Source organism: Sander lucioperca, chromosome 7 (genome assembly GCF_008315115.2).
Source record: "Sander lucioperca isolate FBNREF2018 chromosome 7, SLUC_FBN_1.2, whole genome shotgun sequence".
NCBI classification, from domain to species: Eukaryota; Metazoa; Chordata; class Actinopteri; order Perciformes; family Percidae; genus Sander; species Sander lucioperca.
This window is the reverse complement of record NC_050179.1, coordinates 17,085,403-17,105,715: the sequence shown is the minus strand read 5'-3', so window position 1 is coordinate 17,105,715 and position 20,313 is coordinate 17,085,403. Positions and strand designations below refer to the sequence as shown.

At 39.8% G+C, this 20,313-nt stretch overlaps 1 protein-coding gene across 1 annotated transcript in view; it reads left to right on the top strand.

The window, feature by feature from the left end:
- The first annotated feature begins 483 nt into the window (after window positions 1-483).
- The window catches only part of peak1 (pseudopodium-enriched atypical kinase 1), a 124,528-nt gene continuing 104,698 nt past the window's right edge, over window positions 484-20,313 (top strand). Inside the window, exon 1 of the mRNA XM_031316734.2 lies at window positions 484-711. The gene's annotated coding sequence lies outside the window, so the exon portion shown is untranslated. The remainder of the gene's footprint in view (window positions 712-20,313) is intronic.

Here is a 20,313-nt window from a genome sequence, read left to right as displayed (position 1 = left end):
ACTGTCATTTTGTGAATCCACGTAAAAAAAATGAGCGTGAAAGTTAATTCTTGACTTTGCACAGTAGTTTCACTTCTTTCATTTAAATGATTAAATGCATTAAATCAGTAGTACGGGGCCCCCCAGGGGTCCTTGAGGGGCTTATTGAGGGGGTTCCAGTGGGTCCCCAGCAAAAGGGAGAATTTAGGCTATTTTCACTATCATTTTATCCAAAAGTCACACAATGACAGATTGTATTATTTTGGTCACGATACATATTGGTATTTTGAACTTTTTCACCTCCAATTACTTTCGTGAATCGCTGCAGAAAATACAATTTACAATTTAAAATACTATTATTTCATAAAGTGACAAAATACTTGTGTTTTATTACAAATGCAGAACAAACAGTTTGAATCTCTTGACTGGATTTCCACAATTGTACAGACGGGTTTGTTGTGTCTTGTAAATTGCGCGTTCACGCGGTTCCCCTGGCCTTCCCAGTATCCTAGTGCGCTCGCTCCCGCTCCAGGCTGGTGGAAAAAACTGCAGCGGCTGTTACCGGAGCCACGCAGAGAGGAGCTGTGTGCGAGAAATCACTGGCACTGGCAAGAGTTGAGCTACACACACTCGGATTTTCGTTATTCTTACCGAGGACGACGTTGTCAAAACCTGGATTTATGGCTGCCAAGAAGTGGTAGTATCGGTGGGAAGATATCCGGCGTCTGAAAGGTATGGAAAAGTCCTTTTTTCCCTAAAAGAAAGTGTCTCAGCCACAAGTATTTTCAGTTTCCTTCGGCTGCCAAGTTCCAGTTTGTACAGCAGGGGAATGTCGTGTCTTTACGAATAAGCCAACGGTTCTGTGAGTATATAACACTTAATATAATAACACTTAATGCAGTTCAGGGATGCGAAGACAGCGGAGAAGTTTGCTAGCCGTTGTTACGTTTCACTGTATTGCATGATAATGCTAATTAACGTTACCGACTGCGTGCAGACTTCGTAACGTTGCAGCATAACTAACGTTAGCTGCTGCTGTTCTTACTTGACTGAGGGCTAAAATACTGGCGAACAGCTTAGTTTGTTCAGACTGTTGATGCTGCTTGGGTTTAGCGTAGCCTACACCTGGTTTGGAAAGGAGCCCATAAAAAAAGACAACTTCTCAATGTTTACAAAATGGGATAGGCAGCGTTTAACTTACTGCTGCCGACCAAACAGGGGTCCAGGGACCACCACGTTTTTTTTAAGAGGGAACCAGTGGGAGATGGTTTTATTTGAGAGATATTCCACCGCCCGAAATGTTAATAGGCTATATAAGGTAATACGTAGGGGTGAGTGGAATGTGAAAAGGATATTTTACTGTTGCAAGCATTGTCAATGTCACTGCTGTAGCCTACGAAGTTATATGCAACAACAACAAACATATTAAAAAGGAATTACTTTCATCACACTGTCATCAAGTGGGTGTTTGTGATGTAACACGTGCATTATACTGATTTAACAAATGAAGAAACAAAAATCCTCCTGATTGGAGTTAGTGTAAAATAATTATTAATTGAAAGTAGAGCTGGGCAATATATCGATATTATATCGATATCGTGATATGAGACTAGATATCGTCTTAGATTTTGGATATCGTAATATCGTAATTTGGCATAAGTGTGGTCTTTTCCTGGTTTTAAAGGCTGCATTACAGTAAAGTGATGTCATTTTCTGAACTTACCAGACTGTTGTAATTATTCTATTATTTGCCTTTACCCACTCAGTCATTATATCCACATTACTGGTGATTATTTATCAAAAATCTCATTGTGTAAATATTTAGCGAAAGCACCAATACTCAACACTACAATATTGTTGCGGTATTGATATCGAGGTATTTGATTTTCTCCATATCGCCCAGCCCTAATTAAAAGTGTATTTCCTTGAATTCCTCCTACCTTACAAGTAAATATGTGTAGGGGATCGTCCTGTCTTGTCCTTCCGTCTTTAACCTATGGTTCCAAACATTTAGCTGACCCAGGTGAGACCCTTTTACAAAAAACTGATCACCCACATTAATCCGCATGTCAAGCCTTTTACACAATACTCCAGTGTGACATGTGTTAGTGTATTACATAAATGAGCTGTGGCTGTCTACATTACACCAGGCTTTGATGATCGTGATACTTTTTTTTTTATCAGAGTCACGTTTTAACATTATTTTCTCTCTGGCCCTGGAAATCAAAAGGGAGACTAAAATTATAGCCTACAGCATTCAATAGCATACATAATATACCAGTATCAATATTATGTTTAAAAATGGAGATTTGAGTATGGAGGCACTGACATGTGATGACAGAAATTAGATTTTTTAATGCAGGCCTGTAAATGAGCAAATTAGAGGTTGAAGGAGTGACATAGGCATTTTTTAAAGGGGATATTTTCACCTGTCAACATCTATGGTCTCAGGTGAGTTCTGAACCCTTTAGGGACTATTTGATCTGACAGACAGCTTATGGTTCAAGAATAAATCATATTACGTTGCTCGTTTAATGGTAAGTCATAAAATGTAGTTTTGGTTCCCATTATTCTAAAGTAGCAGTGGCACCAGATTGCATGCAAGAACAGCATTAAAAAAAATAGTTTTGTTGTCCAGAAGAGGAGTGTGTTTTCAGGTCATTGTGAACAATTGTAGAAAAACCACAACAGTATCCCACTCCAAAAATCCATATCAGTCAAATCCGAGTTGCATTTCTGTTGAAATCCATAATATTTTTTTTTATTCTTATACAATAACAAGAACAAGACGCGCTTCTGTTTATGTGAGGAATGTGTTTGTGAAAGTGAAACATTCTTCAGTTTCAGTGTCACAAGTTCAGGCCAGTGAAAGTTGAGGGACATCACCGCTCTAAACCTCAGCCCATTTAAGACCGATACTGGGCCTTTGATAAATGAGATCTTCTTTGTGCGTTCACGTGGGACTGTAGTTGTCAATTCTTGTTGTTACTTGCTCCTTGCTGTTGTTTGGATCACCACTCGTGAGTTGCCGCCGTCAACAAAGGCAGTCGTCTGACATGGTTAGGTTACTTCTTCACCTGTTTAAAGCGGAGGGGGAGGCTGATTTGCAGAGAGTTCAGATTTGCCTTCTGATAAGTGCCCTGCGGATGCCTGTTCCCAAAGTACGTGGGACAAATATTTGCTGGATTGTTTCCTACATTTCTGAATTGCGAACATACCTGACATTCTTTGTGGGGAGCAACAGGACGATAGTGTTTTGTGGTGATCTTGATTTTTCTATTTTCACAGGGCTACAGAAGGTTTTTGGGATTCACACTGTCTTTGACGGATAGAGATGAAGTCTTGACAGTTGTAGGATATAAGCCTAAATGATCAGAAGATTTCATGACATTTGTTAGGCCTGTTTCATTGCAGCTGCTCAACAGTCACGAGTATTTGATTTGCCTTTCACCTTTTTGTGTTTGCGTATCACAGACATTCAGCTGTTGTATTGATCTATGCTATTACAGCGGTGTGTTAGAAGAGATGACAAATGTGACATAAATTACCCTTTTTAGTACAATAAGCTCTTTTTGTGTTAAAGGAATGTCATAGATGACTCACTGGCCTCGAGGGATATCATGAAATGGCAGTGCAGTGAGACGTTCAAAATCAGTCCCTTCACATTGTGCATTAGGATGAAAGTTGTATCTGTTTGCCAGAAATATCAATGACCCCGAGCTTTACCTAAACGGAGGCTTATCTCTCTTTGTTCATCAAATACATATCCATAGGCTACATGTTTAGGAAGCTTAATGTCAGTTAGCAATAGAAAAAAATTCTAATATTTGAATTTTGAAGGATAAAGCAGAAACACAGCCTTTGTATGTTTAAAAACAATTAGCAAAACTGCCTTTTGAAAGCATTGGACACGTTTAGTTATAATTTTGGCATTTAAGTAAAGCAGGTTATTGGTTAATTTGATTCTAATAAGCCATTTAAGGCATTAGTGTATACCACACTTAGGTCTATGCTGTTGAATCACTGGTTTACTTTATATATCAAGTCATGGATTTTCAAGTAGCATTGATTTTCCCCTGAAGTATAATGCTAATTTGGTAGGAAACGATTGAATTATGTATGAGCGCACACTTTAGTCCATTTAAAAGACGTGAAATTATGCACAGTCCCTCTCCATTGAGTTGCATTAATCTTTGCCTGAATTAAATTCCAAATGATTGTAATTGTGATTGGTAGAAAACAAAAGAAAAGTGTTCCAGAAATAAGGGTACATTCAGAACTCCAACATGTATGCCAATTTGAGTTGTCATCATAACTGATTAATACTGTATGCATGCTTATATTTTTATTATTGCACTGAAGGGCCAATTGAGATAATTGTAACCTTGGAAGAAATGCAGTGTGCGCTTATCACAATTCCAAATGTGTTCCTTGGCCAATATGAATCTACCAAACATTTGTTTTGGAGATTTAGAGAATTCAGTGACATAAATAATAGGTAATTTGTTGGTTGACAGAATGCATGTGTATGTGTGTGCTCTGAAACAGATCTGTGAAGGAAACCATGACCCTTGACCTCTCCCCCTTGCCCTGAGCCAGGGCTTGAGCTAGGTAACAGGTGTGACCCAGAGGTTAAGGAGCGGGCACACACACACACACACACACACACACACACACACACACACACACACACACACACACACACACACACACACAGACCGAAGTACAGAGTGTGGATTGGTAGCTGGAGAGATGCCAGTTCACCTCCTGGGCCAATGTGCTGTTGAGCAATGCACCGAACCCCACCAACCGCTCAGGGTGCCTGTTCAGCAGTCGCAGTCCACTCACTCTGACATCTCTCCATTAGTTCATGTAAAGGACCTGAGCATGTGCATGCCTGTGCGCGTGCGCGTGTGCGTGTGCGTGTGTGTGTGTGTGTGCGTGTGCGTGTATTTTTAAGGCCTGTGTGTAGTGTGTAATAAAAACAGAGTGTAAATTGTAATTTCCCCACTGGGGATCAATAAAGAGTATACATTAAACAAAGTGTTAGTTGCATTAGAACAGTAGTGTTGCACTAGATGCAAATCTTATTACTGTAGTTTGGAAATTTGATAATTTTTACACTGATATGTGTGTGTGAAAGAACATAGCAGAGCCGACATATTTTTGGAACTAATCAACCAGGAAAAACCAGCAGGCAAGAAACCCAAACCAACTGTTAATGTTGAAGCATAATGAATAATGTTGAATTACTATTCCTTATTGCATGGGCGGTTTTTGGGTTAGTGCATATGTAATTATGTAGGCCAACTTTAAAAAAAAAACAAAACAACGGAGCATTTGTATACTGTTTTGGACATTGATTACCATGGCAACAGTCAGGACTCCGAAGCATTCGGATCTGCCCTATTAAAAATGTATATTTAGTGATATTGGTAATTGGATTTCAAGGTCTAACGTTCAGCAACCCACAAGCATAACTGTACCTTTCCAAACTGTGATCTTCAACACAAAGTTCAGTACCATTCCATTTTTTTTTTTCCAAATGTCACACTCTTTGTGATAAACAACATTGTTCCCCTTTAATACCATCACAGATTTGGCCATGTAGTTGCCCCTTAGACAAAACACTCCAGGTTTTAGAAGGTCAGTGGAGCCTGATAAAGTGCAGTTTGGGCTGGAAGCCATATCCAAAAACGTCAGCTCTGTCTGCAATCAAGGCAGAGCTGGAGCCCAATTGCGTTTTGTTTTGAAACTCTAGTCTTGATATAATTTGTGTTGGCAGCTCCAGGTCGTGGCCTATACTGAGCACATTTTGCAGCTATCAGGCAATAACATTGCACCTACCAAAAGCCAGTGTAGTGTCATTTGAGTCATCCAGGTAGGAAGATGTCAGAACAAATTACAGTAATCCTCTGGATTTCAGAAGTCACCCAAATGAATGGTGAAACATTTTGTTAGTTCCACACCAGTCGGGTAGATTAAAGGTTTGGTTTTATTGCCAAAAGCCTGTTTTTTTTATGAATTAGAAGCTTTATTTTTTTTAATTGAAGTGCAGTCTTTTCAGATGAACTTACTGTTTTTCAGTTCTTCACTTGATTTCACACTTGTTGCATGTGACATGACATCAGTGTTATCCATAGACTGCTATAATATACAGTCTGTGGTGTTATCCCAGGTCGGGTCAGAGTTATTATGAGTCATTTTTCTATCAGTCTTCAATCTGTCTGGCTTGTAGCAAGATGGCGGATGAAGGAGCAGATTGCTGTGCCACTGTCATCTTATATCAAGCCAGAAGGCATCTCCTCCTGCCTGGGTATTTGATATACGAGACAGCAGGGACAATCGTCAAAGTCTTACCAGAACCCTTGTGTGTGCTGTGTTCATGTTTGTGTTAGAGCCCGACCGATAAAGGATTTTTAAGGCCGATATCGATAAAAATATTTGGTGATTTAAAAATCCGATATTCCGATATATTGGCCGATATATATTTAAAAAAAAAATAATCCAGAAACGCGTAACAAAACATAAACAGATTTCCCTAACATTAGTTATTTGTAGTTATTAATAAGTCCTCACTAAAATAATATGATAATGCAGTTTAAAAATAAACTTGTTTGTTTTATTGTCACAACAGAACAGAGGAACTTCAAATATTAAAGTTCTGATAAATAAAATGTATAAAAATACAAACTTAAAGGGGAACTATGCAGTTTTTTTTTTAGCTTAATTAACTGAACAGCTTCGGAGTCATTGGAATGGTTATATGACTTTTTTCGGGTTGAATGGTGGTCGTCTCGCTCCCCCCTAGCCCCTGTGAGCGGAAAAGCCACCCTTGCAACTTTGGGCCGGCGAGCCCCTGGCCTCAGCGTCAGGAAGCATCGCGTGATATCAGGTCTTGCGATGCAACAAATTGCTTCACGGCACACACACCTACGCCCATTCAGGAACCGGCTAACAAGGTAGCGATGGAGTTTTTCACACTATCGCCATGGCTGAGCCGACAAAAAAGAAGCAGAAAGCTTGTCGGAGGAACAGAGAAAGAGGAAACGGCAGACTGACCGAGTGAGGAGTCAGACACAAGTAAACATAGGAGCTGCCAAATATCTATTCCGAAGCTGTAGGGGGAGCTATATAGAGAAACCTGCGAGCAAAAAGAGAGAAAACGGCGAAGAAATGGCCAAAACTGCATAGCGCCCCTTTAAGATATGAAAATTAAAGGGTTAAACACGAATGTTGCCAACAGGGATGCTGTAGAGCGCCCTCTGGTGGACAAACTATGCAACGCCAACACTCATAACATGGTTGAAGGGTGTTTCGTCCGTTTTTATTTTATTTTTTAAATATTCATTTATCGCCATTATGAATGCCGATACCGATAGTTTGGAAAATGCCTAATATCGGCCAATAATATCGGCCCACCGATAAATCGGTCGGGCTCTAGTTTGTGTGTCTGTGTGACTATTGCTCATGCACATGTTACACATGTGGTCAAATGTGCAGCTTTGCAAAGATTTGTTTCCATATAACCAGCAACATTTGATCTACAATATTACATAAAATTGGGATCTCCTTGTATGTGCTGTAATAAAGTAAAAAATATTGAATTAGTTAATAGTTGAGTTTTCATTACAATTGTCTATGTTACCATGCCTTTGACTCACTGCTTCAAGAGAGCTGATACATTTCAAAACCGTTATAACAGTAATATTCTGTTCCACATGTGAAGGAATGTTGACTTTGTAAACATTTGTAATTATCTGGGAAAGTCTAGGCTAGGGCGCTGCTGATAAGCTATTAGCTAAGGTGGTGACCTGAGCTCGTCTAATGAGCTATTACCTGAGTTGAGGCAATAATGTAGTAATGCTGCATATAAAAAAACGAATTAAATTAATCAAAAAGAAATACTAATTGCAGTTTTTAATTAATAAGTTAGAATGTATTATTCCAATAAGCCTCTGTGCCACAGCTCTTTTACTATGCATACATATAAGGACAATTAGCTTAGAGGATGACCTTAATGACTTAACGCTGGCTAAAAGCTGTATGCTGCTGCCCAACCCTTGTCAAACTTTGTCCTTTCACCAAAACGTGTGATTTAAAAGTGTCTCTCCTCCTCACAGGGCAGGCAGAGTTCAGCTATTCACCGTATCCTAAACTGACTTAATGGGCTGAAGGTGTCAGAGTCAGGGATTTATTGGTGTCAGATATTGTCCTTTTGAACTGAATAGTGGGTGTGGGATAGACTACTACTACCATCATCATCGTGATCGTCCTGTGGGGTCCATAAAACAAAGACTGAACCAGAGCCAGTGGTGATGTAAGGCCTTTTCATTGTTGACGTCTTCCAGACCTCTCACCTGTCTCGCTGCTTGTGAAAACATCACAATGTCACGTTAAAGTCTATTTAATAGTTGATTGATGTGGGTCATGTAATGACGTTACATTAGCTGTTGCTTTTGGCCGTCAGTGGAAAGCCTAATGGAGGAAAATGTGGCAGCATGTAGAAATGAATGTTCTCCCATTTTTGATGTTGAATGACCTGATGGTGAACTTCTGTCTCAGAACCCTTTAGGATTTCACCCTGGCTTGGAGACCATCCCTCAGACAGGGTTCCAACACCACTTGGGTTCAGTTTAAATATTTCTGAAGGAAAATTGTGAGTCTTTGCCATAGGCAAAGGTAGCTCACTTATTTTATTTAAACTTTCCATAACAGTATTAATGAGAAGAGCCTTGACAAATGTGTGTTCTTTGCGCACAGATTTTTCACACACTCTGTACACTCTGGCCTCAAGTAGACTCTCTGACCCTGAAACCAAAGACTTCATTTGGAGATTCCTTCAAGAGTTTGTTCCAGCTGCGTCACATTCCAAACTCGATATGTTCTGTTATTTCTCAGGCTCCCACTTACTAACAGAGCAGTAGAATGGGGGGGGGGGGGGGGATGAGTGATGTTGTGGCTGTAGCCCCTCAACGGTATTCAGGGGATTCCAATGGCTTTTCACTAGAAAACTAAAGAGTAGTAGTTTTAGAGAAGGCTGCGAACAGGTTTGGCAACTTAGTTTGCAAGAGTTAGCCAGGGGAGCCAGTCAATTACCCTCTTTGTGAAAAACCGATTACACACTAGCTAGGTCAAGGAGGCACAGTCTTTAATACATCTTGTTGAAGGCTTAATTATTTGTTTGAATTTGACTAAACCCAGCCTTGTTTCTTTAGTAATTGTCCATGTTATAAAAGCGATAAGCCCCTTTGAATACAACAGCTGCAACGATTAATTGATTAATCGCCAACTATTTTGATAATCGATTAGTCGGTTTGAGTAATTCTTTAAGACAAAAGTAAAAATTCTTTGATTCCAGCTTCTTAAATGTGAATATCTTCTAGTTTCTTCTTCTCTCCTCTGTGACAGTAAACTGAATATCTTTGAGTTGTGGACAAAACAAGACATTTGAGGATGTCATCTTGTGCTTTTGGGAAACACTGATCCACATTTTTCACCATTTTCTGACATTTTAGAGACCAAACAACTAATCGATTAATCTAAAAAAATCAACAGATTAATCGACTATGGAAATAATCGTTAGTTGCAGCCCTAATGAGGTTAAGTCATGCTAACTGCCAAGTGTCTAACCACATTTCACTCAACTCGGCACTAAAACCTCTCACAAAATTCTTGTGTCACAGCATTGTGGCTATCAAATTAAAGTCTCTAGCTTATTGTTTTCAAAGATCTGTGTATACTTGACCTTAAAAGTCTCAAACCAACAACAAGGACTGGGTCATGCAATAATTGCTCCATGTGGCCTATTTCTTCTACCATTTAATTATTGTCTTTGAAGAAACTTTGCTACGTTTTTTACTCTTGAACACAGAAGAATAATAGGTGCTTTCTGTATTACAATGAAATGTGGAAACTATCTGAATAAATTGTTCTTTTTTGGAGAGTTTTGCAATCCTAGCTCCTAATACATCCCTCAGTCTGAGAACTAACACAGCTTACAGCCTGAGGCTGGAAGGAGAGATGACCAATAAAGACCTAACAGTATGTGGTGGGAGATCAAAAACTCCGGATGAATCCAGTTTCCAATTTCATTTAGAGGCAAAATGCCTTCAGGCTCGGTCCCACAGTTCTGCATTTCTGGTGATTAAGTCTGTAAGTGAGTAAATCTGATATGGGGCAAAGCAAATAACTCTGAAATACAAATAAAATTCACTGTTGACACTGAATAAAGTGACATGCAGTCACATGCATTTGAGCCCACCCAGCAAGTGTGCACATATGCACGTGCACACTTTACATTTCTGACACTGTCATCATGTATCTCTGGAACTGGTGAAAAATATCCCCTGCATCAACAGTGTACCTATAGTTAGGCTTTTGATCCAGGAGAGTGTTGGCACCATAGACTGTATATATTAATGGACAGAGCATGTGTGACGTCACCCATTGGTTTGTGGAGATCAGTTATCCGTCGTCGAGTTTGCGTTTATGGGCGCAGCCATCCTGGTTGCGGATGTGACGTTTTTAGACGAGAGGGCGGAGTGAGGGAGGAGCCATAGACTATTGGGCGGTGTCTGACTGTTTTTTTTTTTTGGAGTTGGCAACGCTGCTGACACTCTACGTTACCTTACACACGTTCACTGGCAATCTGGATGCAACTGCTGCTGAAAGCTAGCATACATAATTCGAGGTAAGCTATAGCTTCGCTAGGTTTTAAATATATCTTTGTCCAATAGTTATATTACATATAAGAGGAGTCACATTGTAAAGTAAATGTATCTGAAATTACCATGTAAATTGTCTGTAACGTTAGCTAGCCACTGGTAAAACATGCTAACGTTAATTTTCTGCAAATCGAAGTTTACGTTGTCCTAATTTAAACGTAGTATCAGCGAAATGCAAAACGGGGATTGTTAATGCTTATCATTATCTAACACTAAGTATTAGATGTATAACAAAGACCCATACCTAACCATAATGCACTGATAATGTCTTGCTACTGTTTGCTCCATCAGTCTATGGTTGGCACATTTAGCCTTTACATGCTTTTAAGAGCTAACGTTAGCAGAAATAAGCTCATTTAACTAAATTAAAGTTACACTAAAGAACAATAGACTGTTGTTGATTCATCTGTATTCTCCCCCGATAATTAATGAAGTACAGTTACATGCTAGTGTGCATATATATTTAACTATGAGGGGCTCAAATGGAAATTGATGACTCTTTCTTTCAGAAATAGGAGTGTGGAGAGACACGATGGCATGTGCACCCATCCAATACCTCAGAAGTAAGTCCATCTTCTCTGGCATCACCCAGAGATGCAGGTGGAGGGCTGTTAACAATCCGGGGAAGATCGACAAGGCTCGCAGGTTTTTTTTTCTTTTTCCACTGTGCATTACAGACAACCAACAGACTGTCACACTATGCTCACTGTAATTGTAAAGGCAGCTTTTATTTCTTTACCCAGGCATTTGGACTTGACTGAACAGAGTGCTGCACAAGTGTTTTAAGCTTTGTATGTTAAGCTATATTTTTATATTGTGGTTTGTAATGTCAACCATTTCTACTGTAATTAACAATGTGACACTAGTGATTCAACTACCCTTTTTTTTTTCATATGCAGACATGTCTTACCTTGACCCACAGCAGTGTTTTATGTGTGGAATGTACACCGGATTGTAAAAGGTGAACTACATTATTTAATTCATCAATTTAACCCCTAACCCTAACATAATCTTAAAAATATTGCCAGTGTTTGTGGTTTATGTAGTTTTTGTAGTTAATGCCCATTTCAATGTGAAATAAAGGTCTTTCTAAAGCTACATTTGTTTTTCTGAAGCAACTATAGGAACATACACAATATTGTACATACAAGAAGACATTGGTAATTTGATAGAATTTGTAATTGATTAAAAGTGTCTATTTTGGCTTTAATCAACAAAAATATGATTTCTCAAATGTTACCATATTTGAATGTTGACAAAGAAGGATCAGGGAAATGTAGTTTGTGCTTTTCTTGTGTGTCTTTATGTACTTGTCAATTTTAGTCACCATGAAAACACTTCACCAAAATCCTTTTAGATTAATTTATAGACATATTTATTTTGACATACATAGTCAAGTGTTTAGTAGGTAATTGAAAATGCACTAGGTGCTGTTTAATCTGTGTAAGGTTATTGCAAATTCATTATAACAAAAGTATTATCACAAATTGTTGGTTGATTGTGGTAGATGAGAGGCAGCTGGAACCCAGACTCCCACCCTCTAGACTCCTCTCCTGCAATAAGAGACAGACAGAGAGAGGGAGAGAGGAGAGACAGACAGAGAGAGGGAGGGAGGAGAGACAGACAGAGAGAGGGAGGGAGGAGAGACAGACAGAGAGAGGGAGGGAGGAGAGACAGAGAAGTTACCTAGGAGCAGCAGGCCTAACAGTAACACAAGAGGACACATCTATTACAGGACTCACATTTTAAACCTCTAAATACCAATGACTGCTTAAGTGCTAAAAGTTGGTCTGTCCTTTCAGCAGAAGAAGCTGAACCGAAAATGATTTTCTGGCATCGTTATCAGAACACATTTGAGAACTTTGGATGTGGTCAATGCAATCTGTTTTCCACAACAAGATGAATGGCACCAAATACGCTGCTCTATACACCAGGTCTTCCCTCTGGCTCTGGTCATTCAGTTTTCAGTGTGGATACCTTTGTAAAGACAAACATGTAGTTAAGGCATGGTAGATCACAATGAATTATATTAATATATGAGCTTGTACATGAAGGCATGCTTCAGTTGAGGACATGCAGTATTAAGTAAACCTACTCCTACATGTCAAATTTATCTTAGACAATGTGTATTGTACGCAACACTTTTTTAGTGATATGTACATTTTAGTAAAACAGAATTTGTAAATATAGATTGTAACATGTATGTGACTCATCTTAAAACAGACTAATGTGCTGACAGAAGGTCTTCAAATAGATTAGCAGACACAACTACAGTAAGTGGAAGAAAGACATCAGTGTAACAGCATCAGCAACAGTGGTTAATAACTCCTGCAGCATGCTTGTTAGGTACATTTAACAGTCTGAAATAATGTATTTAGAATTTTGAGAAAAGAATATTGAACCTGGTGCTTTATACAATACATTTGGCTGCAGAACTGAAGATTTTTCAAGATAGAACACTTATGTAACTTTACAATAATATATATATTTTTTCATGTGCGACATTTTATTGCAAAAACGGATATTCTGGCCTACTGCCCCGTCCGTCGACGCGCTCCAGCGCGGCTTTGTCCGAGGTGAGGGTGACTGTGATGCTGTGTGGGTGTCTGTGTCTGTCCTTCGGGCGCCTCTGGGTAACGTTGCCCAACTCTCGGGCGGGGTACATATATTTCAGTATATTCAAGTTAAAGCATCTCTGCTTGTCCCGTGCGAATGCCCCACACAAAACTCAGATGTGAGGGGGTACTTTCTAAATCACACGCGGTCCCAAAATGATTCTAATCCCGTACGAATAGGATTTATATGAATTTGCACTATAATGTTAGCTATATCAGGCTTTGACTTTAAGCTAACATTACCATTACATGCGCATCGATTAGCAATAACATCACATATGGTTAAAAACAGATTACCGGCGAGACCGTTGTGCATACCTACTGTATACGACTGTAACGTTAAATATATTAATTTTAATCCGTTTATACGGTCTGGTCTGCATAACGTTATTAGTTAGCCCGCTAGCTTGGTTAGCAAGGTGCAATCTAGCTAGCTAACTGATATTCATTGGGATGCTAACGTTGGCTAACGAAAAACGGTATTAAAACAAAATGTAACGTTACTTACCGGAAAAACTGAACTGCCGACTCCTTTGAGTGTCTTGTCGTACAACCGAACGTTGAACAAGACATTATTAGGCGACCAAGTGTCACAGTCACGAAGACGAAAGCTGGTCAACCCCCAAAATAAAGTTTACGTGCTATGGATAAGCTTTGCTAAACCTCTGTCATGATTGACAGGCCGCGAACTGTCAATGACATCATAGCCACGCCCTAAAACATCCCCCGCTTTATCGCCGATTTTAAAATCAACGAGACCATAATTCAAAAAATGAACATCATTCTGTGTTGCAGAAGACTTAAAACTAGCGATTGAGAATATAAACTCTTAATTGAAATGTTTACTGAGGTAATAAATCAAGTGAGAAGTGGGTCATTTCGCCATAGACTTCTATAGAAACGGACCTCCTTTTTGCAACCGCACGTGTCGCCCCCTGCTGGAATTCAGATAGAATGCAGGTTTAAGGCACTTCCGCATTTGCCGCATTTTGCTGAACCGGATGCGCTGTCCACTAATATATACAGTCTATGGTTGGCACCAGTCTGGCCCAATGGCTACTGCTCTCTGGGATTTGCCTTGACTGATAGTCTGACTATCAAAGACCCTGACTGACTTTTGCACTGCACAAATGTCACCAAACAGGGAAACAAAAACTGTCCAGACAAAGTCTGTCCAGGAAAAAAATGCCTTTCTCTGTAAGTTCAGTTGTTTTTATGTTGAAATTTGGATTAGAGTTTTAAGTGGCGTGAATAAAAGATCAAGTGTTACTTGATCTCTAACTTTTAACTGCCTTGGTACTGTGTAAAAACTCCATGTATGGAAGGATAATTTCCCTTTTAAGGATCTGTGGTGATCTATCTATGCAAGTATTTGTTTGAGTTAGTACAAAGATTCCGTGTCTGGTTGTGGCTATAGTGAGGAAACAAAATTCTGGCTTACTTAAATGTGTTGAGAGCACAGAGGGGTGCTTGCTTTTGGCCAAGTTTTGACTTCACTAACTCTCCCGGACTCAGCCTGCATCTTTAAATAACATGCTACGTGTTGTGCTGAAGTCTCTCAGACAAACCTTGCTGCTGTTGGACTTGTCTACCATGGTGAACATGAGCTCTGCCTGCTGTTGGAGATTACAGGGCTGGATGGGGGCCACTTCCATGCATGCAATATTATCTCGTACAGTAATCTGAAGCTTTTCAGGATGAAGTATGGTAGGTTTTTGGAGCTGGGTTGTGGTGAGTTTGCGTGCGTGTTTGTTGGATATCAGAACAGTCATCAGGTACACGGCTCAAATGTGGGGTATACTGGCTGCAGCCGACCTGTCGAGCGCCAGTGTGACGTCATGGGAGCGCCGTAACTGTTTATACTCGCGCGTAGGGCTGGATGATTAATCGAAAAATAATCGTAACCGAAATTCAGAGCCTATAACCGACGTAATTTTACCAAGTCGGTTATTTCGGTCTTTTAATCCTATTAATATTTCCGCGGCCGCCCACTGTGTGTTAATGTACTTTCCCCTTAAAACATATTACGGCCGCCGCGTGTGTAGTCATGTGACTCCGCCCCGTCCAGTCTGCGACCATAGGTGCTTTCCGATTGGATAGTACTTGTACTTTTTAGAGGAAAAGTACACTTCTAAGCAGTTCTAAGAACTACTCTCCTCCAAAATCTTTTTTCCATTTGCATTATGTGGCCAAGTGGCCATAGGGACTGGTAGGAGGGGTAAGGGAGCGACGCACGCACGGCAACGGTCTTTATAGCATCGTCACTAGACCTTAGCGCCACATACAACAACAACAAATGATGCTAATACTTGTGCTAATACTTGTGCGTGTGTGTGTGTGTGTGTGTGACGGCCGGCGAGCCGCAGGACACGCTTGTGGAGTTTAACTCCGAAAAGACAGTTAACCACAGGTTCCCGTTAATCTTATGATGGACATTTATTATTTATTTTCTACATTTTTAGGAAACTATTTTTTTTTTACATTAAAACTTAAATTACTTTTTTATAAGACGTTTTTATTTCATTGTAAAATCTATTGTTGTAGATTTCAGTTCAGTTGTTTGAAATATTTAATAAATAAGCATTAATTGCTATCTGTGTGTTGTTTCCTTATTTTTTATTTATTTTCCTTATTCACAAAGATAGGATTATGCACTCTTTCATTAGAAAAAATAACTGTGAACATATTTACAGTATAAGAAAAGAATTTTTTTTTAAATAATCGTTCAATAATCGTAATCGAGGTAACTTGTTCGATTAATCGTGATTATGATTTTAGCCAAAATCGTCCAGCCCTACTCGCGCGTGGTGGTCGTGACACTAGTTGCAGTCTTCTCCTGAACAGAGGTGGCGCTAATGAGCTAATTTCTACGGGCTCGAAGAAGAAGAAAAAGGTAAACAACGGCAGAACTGACAGCAGCATTGACGTCAATGCTTCAATTTGATTCGATGACCTACTTTGTCGGATCAGGCCTATCATTCACCATAAAAGAACTCATCTTAACCCAGTAAGTTTACAAGAGAGACTTGCAGTCACTCTGAGAGTCCTGGCATCCGGTTGTTGGTGAACTTGTCCATGCTTCCTGTTTCTGCTTTGTCGCGCGCCGCTGAAAAAAAATAGTGGTGCACGAACTCCGGTCGACACTTAAAATCCTGGCGCGCACTTCAGTAACACGTCTTGATACTGTATGGATAATGAGAGAAACTTGTATATGAAGTGATCAGTCCATTTTCACTGGCAAACAGAAGAACAATTATACCGTACAGTATTTGTCACTTAGCATTCCAAGGTGGTTATGACACTACACAACATTCCCACTGACAATGCATCCCAGCATTCACCACCTCATCACTTGTAAACAAACACCCGCTGCCTGACCTTGCCCGACACAGCAAGACTCTTTTCCACAAATAATCCTGCCGGTGCTGCTCAATTTAAATTTGCAGACTCATCCCATTTCCAAGTCACCCAGCTGAGAGAGGGCACATCTCGAATTACCTGTTTAACTTCTGTCGCTGTCTCACACACACACACACACACACACACACACACACACACACACACACACACACACACACACACACACACGCACACACGCACACACACAGCCCATCCACGCTGTGATCTGCATGCCGAATCTCTGTAACAGTAACACCCCCCCTGCTTGTTGTTTGGTGCGTGACATGATCTGGATCACATGAAGATCGAAATGGCAAGAAAACAAATAGTCCCATTCCTTCAGAACCTGGCCCACACTGGGCCCATACCACAGCTATATCAGACTGACTTGGGCTCCTGGCTGGTGGTTCGTAGGAGATGAGACAAGTGTGACTTGTCTGTCTAAGAATTGTGTGAAAGATAACATGAGGTAAGAAGGAACAGAAGTCCTTATTTGGACATTAAGAGTGACTTTGTGGATTTGGTGTTTGAAATGACTGCTTGCTTGTGAAACTATTGCGTGCCATGAGTGTGTCATTGTGATAGCAGGTGGGTGTCCTGCCCAGATATTGGCATACAGCCAGTAGATCTGGGCCATGGAAGGAGGAAGAGGAGGTGGAGGAGGACTTGGAAGCCCTATGATCCAGAGGACTGTTGAGTGACAGGAACAGTGGCTGTGCACAAACTAGCCAATGAGTATGAGGCAAGCAAACAAGACCACAGCTGCACAAGCTCCAGCATTCAGTTGATTTTATATGTCTGGACTCAGTACTGGGACAGCATATTGCTAGTTTTTAAAGTGCAAATGTGATGTTTAAATATATGAATTGCTTTCTCCCTTGGTTTTTCACTGGCACTGTAAAGGAGGAGTTTCAGTCAAAATGTTGAAAGTGTGTTTGTTTTCTTTGCTGAAGAACAAAAGATGTAAATGGAGAAATACACGTGTATTTTTTCTGGCTTGCATATTTCTCCCTTGTGCCAGCAAATCGTCTTCCCTCTGGGCGAACACTAGAGCAGAACACCTGCACCAACATGTGATGGGAACTCGGCAAAGATCAGAGGAAACCCTTTATGTTTGTTTCTTTTAGCGTTAGAAAAAGCAAGGTGTTGTTTTGGGGTGAAAAGAGAGGACTGCAATATGGAAGATGATACTATTTCTTACACTGTGAAACGTCCCCACTTGTGTTATCATACAGTATCTGTTTAATGAGCCATTGAGAATGTGAAACAGGTTCAGTTGTGGTGAAGTGTAAAACAGTAATCCAAGATCCAAAGCGGTTAAAGGTACTTTATTGTCACGTACACATACATGTAGCGAAATTCATTCTATGCATTTAACCCATCCCTCAAGGGAGCCCAGGGACTAACTCCAGATCTGAGCCAGTGCCTTGATCAAGGGCACTGACTGGAGAACGTAGTATGTGTTTTTTTGTTTTTTTTGATGGTGGGGGAAACTGGAGCACCCGGAGGAAACCCACGCAAACATGGGGAGAACATACATACCTTCTTGCTGTGAGGCCACAGTGCTAACCATTGGGCCACCATGCTGCCCAAAGACGCTGTTGTTCATACTTCGGGTCATTGTGAACTGTTTTTTAGACCAGCTTTTATTTATCAAGGGGATGATTTTAGTATTGTAATCTTGCCAGGAGTGCAACCTATTGATATTAGGCCGGTCACGATAACAAATTTTGCTGGACGATACATTGTCCCAGAAAGCATTGCGATAAACGATAATATTGTCGTTCTGAGACCATTTTCATCTACTATAATGATAATGGCATAATAATGCAGGTACACCTTTTCAAAGATCAATTAACTTTTATTTCTAAAGAATATTTAACACTGGAACTGGAAGACATTTTAAATATCCACAATATGTCTTTGATCTCCTTTAGTATGTTGTCTTTCACGCTGTTGTACAGTTGTGGAATTGCCGTTTGTGACACTAGTTCTCCCAGGCAATTTGTTCTGGCTGTCAAATGTTTGCAGCATTCCTCAAGTGTTGTGCGATAGACTACAGACTCTGTACATTTAGCAATTATTTATTAAACACTAAATATTAAATTTAAATAATATATAATTAATAACACGACAGACCTAATTGATATACTTACTACTTTGCCTTATACTTAATTCAGAACAACAAACAGTTGTGGTAAACCAGCTCAGAAATCATTTGATGAATACTTTTGAGGTTGATGTTTTGAAGTCACTGCCATTGGACTGTAAATTATTTTGTGTTAAAACTCTGTTAACTTAATATTCAAAATATAACTTAAATATGATTACATATTTGTGTAAAAGCATGCCCTTCCTATACAAGGACATTGCTCGTTTAAAAAAATCAAATCAGTTTTCTGTATTCATTAGTTGAGTAAATTATTTAGCCTTGGTAAGTATACTGTTTTTAAGGAGGTTGAAATTTGCTAATTATTTAGAGCTCTTTCTCTTGCCCGCACACACACACACACACACACACACACACACACAAAATATATATAAGCTATATATTTCATACTCACCCTACATCCACCAGCACTTTTAATTAAAAGCTATCTCTTTTGCACACACGCTCATGAGTCCCCCATTACATCTCAGCTAGTTAAGCAAGGCATGTTAATTTACTTTTACTGTATAAGCAATAATTAGGCTTGGTGTGCAGGCATGACGGAAAGGAGGACATGCATATTAATCAGGCTGACTTTCGTCATAAAGGGCTTTAATTAAATAGGTTTGTCAAAGTCGTTTTATACAAGGACATAAAGACTAATAACGAATAGAGCAAACATATCAAACGTAAAATGAGGTCAGCCCTTGTGTGTCTCACAGCGTGTATATGTATGTCGTCTGACAAAAAAACAGTTTTGTTCAGTATTTTATGTATGGAATTAGAATAAATATCTAAATATTTTTTCCTTCCTTTCTTATTTCAACTGCAAGAACATAACCCATAATTGCTGAATGTAGTTATTGGCATTAAGCCAAAACAAAAGTGCCCGGTAGTTGTCATTTGATAATACAAAGGGTTCCAACCAGCACAAAGCAGAGAGGGAAGTGAAACATACTTTAGTGTTTAATTGCAAAGCAGTGGGCTGCTCTGTTTGAATTAAGCATTTCTATGCAGTGCATATTTCAAAGGGACTGCATGCTGGATTTTACTCAACACATTGTTTTGTTGGTTTTTGCTGAATTTGCTATAGGTTGACACCTTTTATTCAGCTCAAACAAGCAGCTATCTGCAACAAGCCATTCACAGGTTTTAGCTTTCACAGTGATTCCATGTTCATGTGCTATCAACAATTCACATGCATGCCCACCTCCTGTCTGGACTCTCTATTCACTTGTCTTTCAAAGCTTTGTGGGGAATAGAAATGATACATAGGGGCATTGAACCCGAGTGGACAATGTTCAAAGTTTCCATTGCTGAAGCTGTGGCGAGGAGCTGTGGTCTTAGGGTCTTAGGTGCCTCAAGGGGCGGTAACCCACGAACACCGTGGTGGACACCGGTGGTCAGGGAAGCCGTCCGACTGAAGAAGGAGTCTTTCCGGGAT